This window comes from Pinus tabuliformis, chromosome 2_2 (genome assembly GCF_031772625.1).
Source record: "Pinus tabuliformis cultivar Carrire ecotype Pingquan chromosome 2_2, CPIR1, whole genome shotgun sequence".
Taxonomy (NCBI): Eukaryota; Viridiplantae; Streptophyta; class Pinopsida; order Pinales; family Pinaceae; genus Pinus; species Pinus tabuliformis.
In genome coordinates, this window is record NC_142300.1 from 992,090,035 (window position 1) to 992,098,224 (window position 8,190).

Sequence of the window (8,190 nt, forward strand, 5' to 3'; positions counted from 1 at the left end):
TTAAGATGACACTGGATTTGGGGGTTTGGGTATTGTTTGAATTTTTAATCCCTTTTATTCAAATTTTATACACATTTTTTGTGGAAATTCCTGCTAGTTTAGGGAGTGGCATCCTTATTGCATCAAGAGAAGCTAGCACACCATGCATTTAGGGTGGGCACATGCATGGGATTGAAGTATCAAAACACTTATTATTTGCATATGTGTAAATGCATATTGAATCTAGAGGGTGCATTCATTGCAACACAAACCCATCTAAATCCATATTTGATGTTGGAGACTACAAATGGCTAATATATCAAATATTGGATATCAAATTAGGAAACATGTAACTTGTCAAGCTTGAGGTGCATATCAAACCCTAGGTGAGATGGGTTTGTGCTAGTAACTAAATATCACTGCGATCCTAAAGATGGTATTTGTTCTTTGCAGTAATTAGCCTTATGACTTGTCGCTTGGGGGCTTGAGGATCCATCCTTCCATGACCAAAGTCCTGCATGATATTATTACAATTGGGTGGTTATATTCATTTTTCATGAATTATAATGTATGTTTTCATATCCTATTATGATTTTCATTTTGTGTTGGCAAAACTTTGGGCTCCAATTGTATCTCATTCCCACCTTGGCTTGGGAGGTCGACACCACTCACTTCCAAAATTTTAACGTCACAGCCCATCCCATTTTTTCACCTCATTTGTGTACATGCAACTGTGATTTTTTAGATTAATCCCATGTGGCCTTCAATGCAATTTGGCTAAGTTGACTCATTCCAAATCCTATCTCTTCACTGTATTCCCAGACGCACCTCTCATAGAAGCACTATCTCACATTATTACAAATTCAGTCCTTGTAGAGCCAATGACTAATTCCATTGATTATACCTTGTTGGAATAGTTTCTGTGATTTCTTGAATATTAGTCTGATCATACATATCAAGCTTGCCTATCTTATCTATCTTGCTAGTTTGTAGTCCCTCAAGAGTCTGAGTGAATGCAATCAACTCTTGTTCATTCCAATATGGCCCTAAGTAACGTGTAGTAGTGTACACTTTTCTTTATGTTATAAGCACCCAACTAGTTCACGAAAGGTTTCTTGGTCAAACGTGCACCCTCAAAAAATTTCCAAGACCTAATGGAAGATTTTTTGTTAGTTAAGGGATACTTGATGTACAAGTGCATCAAGTGATTCAGTTGATGTAGTTGCCTAGACATATTGATGACTTACGTTACAGCTGGATGGGAGATCAATCTCTTAGCATTATAGATCGGTCACTTACCATTTTACTCTTAAGAATTGGGGTATGTTTTGTTGAAATATTAAATTTCTATATAGTATATGTGTGTTCAATAATCTTAATCATTTAGTATAAATGTCTATTTTTATCTAGATCTCATCTCTTATGTCAATTTTCAACAACTATTGAATCACAAGTTACTTCTCAATAAAAAAATGGAGGATAAATATTTTAAACCAAAAATGTATGTGCACAAGTCCCTGAGATTGGTTCCTATCATTGTGATGCTCCTCTCCTTATGTGCCCTTTCATTTTACCTTGGCGGTATCTTTTTCTCTTAGAAGAAAAAATTCGTTCTAGAATATAAAACATCACTTTCCCCTATATAAGTTAGTTGCAATGTTGTCGAAGTGAAGTCCATGAAGTTTGAAGAGTGTAGCAATGACTATCAATATTACACTCCATAAACATATAAAAAGGTGTTTGTACTATGATAGATTGCGTTGTAATAATTTTAAGAGTTTGAAACGTAGCTTGCCCGATTTGGACATTTGACTCCTTTGAGGAGCTAGAATTACATAAACCCTTCGATCTGTAAATGATACTCACTTTTCATTATATTTTGAGCTAAATATAACTAAAATATTAGTTTGTATTTCTTGGCGAATTTACTAAATGACTCAATGCCTATGAGCTAGTAGATCTCACAACTAATTGTTTGTTACCAATCAACCACATTAGATGAACTAGTTAGCTTTTCCTTTACTAGTACATAGGATGCATGCTACCTAGTTTAGTATCTATATTGTGATTTGTTGTCCTTTCTAGTCCCATTGACCTATTTTGTTCATTTGTGGACATTAATCTCTTTTTTATAAGACAAGGTCAGTGAAATTCTTGTTAGGTCTTCTTAATGATTTTTGGGTGGAAAAACATTGCTATTAAAAAACGTTTAAGATTATTTTTCATTGTTAGTTTGTAGTGAAATGGTTATTTTAGGTTGTTTTGTATGTTGTTGGCTTAAGGGGGTCTGACCTAGGTTCAGAGTTGTTCGCGCCAACCAACAAAACCGTAATTGTTGACCCTTTCGACAACAACCTACATAGCGTAGGCTACATTCTCACCTGAAGCAGTATTGGGGGATGCTAGAACGAGGTTTCTGCGTCGAGAGACCATGTGATAAGTGGTTTTAAGCCTTTGTAGCTCACATCTGCCTTTGTGCAAATCTGTATCTTCCTATGACCCACTACTGCAACTCTAAGGAAATGGCTTCTAGACCTTCTCGAAGGTCTACGATTAGACTTTATAGACCTATAAGAAGCAAGCTATCCACTTTCGCACACCAATTAGTAACCCTAGATCTGCCTTCGCATAGATCTACCCAATTCAACAGAAGTCATAACAGATTCAACATTTTCCTTCGCATAAACAAATAGCTACTTAGTTCATGCATAAATATTAAAGATTCAGTAGGTTCGCGCAACATTTACACATTATTCCATAGAAAACATATCATGGAGTGATAAGACATAACATGAACAGAAATAAGAATAATACTCATAAGCTAGGTAATTGTCCCAAAATCAATCTTTATTAAGCTCAGCATTCAATTTGAAGATTTCTTCTACCCTGCGCACTCAGTTGTAGGGGTCCGCGCACTCAGCTATGGACTTACCAAGGTATCCCGTGCAGTAAGCTATAGGAGTCTTCCCATTTTTCCTAAGTACAGGAAACAAAGCTTTCTTGCCTTAGCACTTACCGAAAACAATCTCTATCTTGACTTAGTTTTTTTTTTCCTCCCTTTTTTACTCATTATGACTCAACTATATATAGCATTCTTGCTTATAATACCATGGCCCACTGCCATTGGGTGAGTCTCAAAACCGACCTATTACTTACCCAAACAAGGGGCTAAAGCCCCTTTGACTCCTATCTAGGTGTGCGCCCCGCATCCATATTTCACGGAGAATTACATTCTTTACAAAAGCATTTAAAAAATTTGGTTAAACTAATCCCAAAACTAACCCTGGGGATCCCATCCCAACAGGCCCCCAGTACAAATATGGTGACTCACCCTCGAGTCACTCGGCTGGCACCTAGATATTGTTGTGGAGGCCACCTAACTCGACCTGTAATGTTGTGATATCAGCAATGCTCTGTACTGCGACCTACTACACTTCCTCTACCAATTTCTCTATCGTCAGGCCTTCCACTACTAGGCACATTGTTCTCTGTGTCTTCTATAGGATTCTTAACTTTTCCTGAAGTGATAGAGTAAGATGACATGCTTCCTCTATCCAAGGCTATAGTCTGGCCTTGAGCAGGGCCTCTTTCCTCTATAGCTCTTCCATCTGCGATTGCAACTTCTTGCCTCCTGCAATCACACGAGGCATTTTGCTTGCGCCAAAGTGTGTGCAATCACTCGAAATTCATCATACTTGTGTTGTGTCTCCCTGATATTCGTGTTAAGCCTTTGTAATTTTGGATCGTCCTACATGTTCTTCCATAGCACCATGGCCTGTTCAAACATCATCATGCAGTTTGTGATTGCAGTATCCAATGTGCCCATGTTTTCCCTGATCACTACCCTGTGTTCCTCCCAGACCTCTAGTAGAGTGGTTGGCTAAAAATTTAACTGAAGCTCTGAGATCTTCATCTGAAAATCGAATGTAACTTTACCTATCTAATCCTTCGACGTGCGGACCACAGCAACCAATTTTCTAATTTTCCTTGTAGCTGCGGCATCCTCCAGGATGTTCAATTCTGGAACTAATTTGAATGCTTGCTTTATTGATGTATACATGCTATGACTTTTTTCTTGCAACTCCTTTTATTTTAGTGCCTGAGCCTTCTCCGCAAACATTTACTCATTGTTGACTTTGAACTCACTAATGACTGCAATGGCACGCTACTCTTGGATCCTGTTAATGGTGCTGGACCCGCCAACATTTAGGGGATCAGCCACGTATGAAGTCCCAACTAGACCTCACACCATTTGGTGTGGGAGTCCCATCCGGTATTGTTACACAGTAATTTGTTGCTGGCCTCATATCCTTTGATAGAATCTGTCTTTGAACAACATCTCCGCTGTGTCATACATCAAATAAATATGTCCATATCTTCCCACTCATTCAAGAAGATTAAACAAGTGCTCTCTTGTCTTGAAGATTCCACCCTTTGAGAAACCTCCTTTGAGGATAAGCTCCCTCTCCCTCATTTCATGGAGGCTCCTTCTCCTATAAAAACACTCCCTCTTGCTATGATCAACTAGTTTTTGGATTTGAACAAATTAGTTAGCTTTGGTGTGAGTTTGCAGTGTGAATTGCTGATAGTTTAGCAATTGGTTATGGATTTCCTTAGCTTTGTATTAGAGCTTGTGGGTGAGAGCGAGTTATCACCCATTTTGGAGACCCTTTTGAGAGTGAATGCTTGAAGAAATATATCGGCTGGACCCTTCGAGAAGGCTTGCGACGTCAAGGCTTGGTTGTAAGCTTTACTTTTATTCATTTTAATACAACCAATGGTGATTTCATATGTCTTGTGTAAAATATACTTGATAGCTTATGGTTCCTTGACTTTGTAAGTAAATAGATCATTGTTGTATTCTGTTACGTGTTCTGTTGTTCTCTTGTGTTGTTTTAGGTAAAATTGCTCATTGAGGAGAAGGAACGATAGCTGAAGTGGTGCAATGAAAGCTCCATCGAACACCGGTTTGAGGTAGGCTCTTTCAATAATGATTGTTTAAGGAAATTAGTTGTTGTTTTGTCTTGCTGTGACTAGACCCACTCTAGGGCTAGAGGGGTTGCCTCTGTCTACAGAGGGAACATTTCCTACATCACAAGTTGGCGACTCCACTGGGGAGTCATTTGTATGTTGTCTATTTGTTTGCTCTTGATTTGTTTTTGGTTTAGTCTCTCTTGAGTTTGGGGCTGAGCCATCAGTGTTCTGGGTTACCTGGGTTAATCTGGTAGTCCCTCTCACTGTCTGAGAAATTAGTCTGGTGTCCTTCATGTGTTTTTACTTTGTATTTTCTCTTAATTGAGATTGTCACTGTTTATAGCTCAACAATTGCGACAACGTTGCACCTATCCTCCTTAGTAAACCTACACACTGCAGATAACCTGTCGTACAGTTGCGACGATTCCTAAAATCGGACCGTCGCAGAAGACAAGTGTGCACCTATGACAACATCGCCTAGTTTCTAGCTTTCTGCTTGCGACGATTTACTTTTCATCTCAGGTTGCTAGTTATAGCCTTGCGACGATTCCTGTACAAGTTGTTTTTACAACTTTACCTCCTGAATCAACCAGTGCTGCTTGACCCCTGTTGTCTCTTGTCTCTCATTAACTTGTTTTGACTACTTTAGGTTAAGGCACCTTCTCTTTGGTTTCATTGAGTGAATCTTGTATTTTCAGACCATGTGACCTCTCCCTTTTCAAACTTTCATCAAGAAGTTGTTTACTTGGGTCATTCGTCCCTCCAAGATTCATCCACAACTGTCTGATTGATTTGTTTGAGGTTTTTTTACTGCTTGTCTTCTTTCTTATTGATCTCTAGTGCTTTGTTATTGAACCAGTTCCTCATATTGATTTGATTTCCACACTATCAAACATAGATCACATTTGTTTGGATCAGTCAGGTTTACACTTGCTTGTTTGTCATTAAAATTCCAAAAATAAAAAATATTGCATTTATACAGCATACGAAAGTGAAAGTACATTTGCATTATTGAATTTTCATGATTGAGAAATTAGGAAGCAAAGTTTAAATCTTTCATTAGTAGTTGTGAGATAAGTGTATTTATGCATTGTGTTTCTTAGTGTTTTCATTTGCTTGTCTTGGTTTGCATTCGCTTGGAAATGAACTCTTTACCCTCCTTTAGGTAGTTGTTCATCAAAACAAATGGTGCTTTACTCATTGTAGCTGCATCCTAGGAATTGTTGAAATACATTCGGTAGGGCCTGAAAACCGAAACTTAATCCAAGATTAACTCTTAAAATCAATTGAATAAACCTAACAATGCATTGGAACTTAACGCACATTATCTAGAGGTCTAGGCTAGAGACGTGCTCTGGCGTCGTTAAACCTAGTCACTATTGTTTTCGCTAAGGTTGGGTGATTCCTCCTTCTGTGATTCAATAGCTACTAGTATGGACTTGTGCTCCCCGTACCATCGAGTATATATCGAGAGACCCCACTAGGTTATCATCCTATCATCCATAGGAAGCCGAGTCTGCCGCCTTATGAACCATAACGCACCAAACACAACATTCAGGAAGATTGACTACCGTACGGAAAGTCCTTGGTCATTTCTCTTTCATTTGATCACCAAGGTGTATATGCAGTTTTGCGGTTTGTCTAGTAAACCTCTTGTCTAGTACTCCAGAGTAGTCACTTTTGTTCCTTTTTGACTCCTTAAAAGAAAAGGATCATCTAAGCTCTTGTCCTTTCAAGCTCATTAAATATTCGAAGGCAACTAAAGTCACCTTTTGTCCTTTTTCTCGACTCTTCAAATATGAAAAGGTCAAGTTTTGTTCCTATGTCATAAAATTTACTCAACCACGCTCACATTTTCCCCGTTAATCTTGACTGTGTTTTGGTTTGCGTCAAGTTGTGACCATACTCGATTATCTCTTTTTCCGAGATCTTGAGTTAAGTCATCCTGGTGGAATCATCGATCCCGTCCCCTGTACCAAGTGACCACGACTCTGCATCTCCTGTCACTTCTGAGGTATCGGCTGTTAGTGATACCCTTCCTATTATCTCGAGTATTCAACCTCTTGACTCTTGAGCTCCAAGAGGAGACTCTTATGATATCAATTGGAATCCTATTTGGGAACCTTCAGAAGAGGACTTCCTAGTTACTTCCCCTGGTATTTTGGCTGCAATGTCCTCTTCTGAGATGGATGAGACGACCCCCATGTTCGGTGAAGAGAACCTTGTGTCAAGTGGCGAAATTCCTCTTCCCACGGAGGGTTTCCCCTTTCACTTGGCTCTTGGCGTGACATTGCCCCTACGCTATCATGCCTTGTTCGACATCATGAGTTCCATGTCTCTTAATTCGAGTTCTATGTGGTCTCGTACTATAGCCTTGACCTCATAGCCTTTCGTATGTCAGATTCACAATGTGTCAGTCACCTCTATTCTATCAATGCCTACCGTCTGTGTGGCCTGTACAGCTCCTGCTATTAGTGCCATAACTGCATCCTCAGTGGTTACCATTGTTGTTGGTCCCTCAGTCCGTCCCACTAGTGGTCGTCCTTTAGCCTCTGCATCTAGAGTTGTAAATCCCATCAGTAGTATTCCGCTCTCTTATGTTTCCATTCTGGCAGGGTGGACGTATGAGCAATACATGTTTGCTCTTCAGAATCCGGATGTGCATAATCCATTGCATTATTACGATCCTTGAGGGACTCATATTTATCATACCGGGTCCCTCCTTCCTCAACCTATGGTTGAGTTTCCATTCTGTTATCCATTGCCTGGGCTCGTACTTCTTCCCATGGTGGCCAAGATCAGCCTTCCGCTTTTCAAGGACCACCGTATCAAGGGTAGCCATATCAAGGGCAGCCGTATCAAGGGCAGTCATATCAAGGGCAGTCATATCAAGGGCAGTCATATCAAGCGTAGCCATATCAAGGGCAGCCATATCAAGGGCAGCCATATCAAGGACAACCTGTTGGCCTACAAGGACAACCCTTATAGGGACAACCTTTGGCCTTTATGGGTTCCTCTTTCACCTACCTAGGGCAACCTTCTGGTCAACTCGGTTAGCCTCAATTCCAGCCAGGCCAACCCATTGCTCAGCAAGGTCCACCCTCTAGACAAGTAGGCCAACCTCAAATCCAGCAAGGCCAACCTACTGTCCAGCCAGGTCAACCCTCTAGACAAGTAGGCCAACCTCAGATTCAGCAAGGTCAACCTAGTGTTCAGCTGGCTCAACCCTCTGGTCAA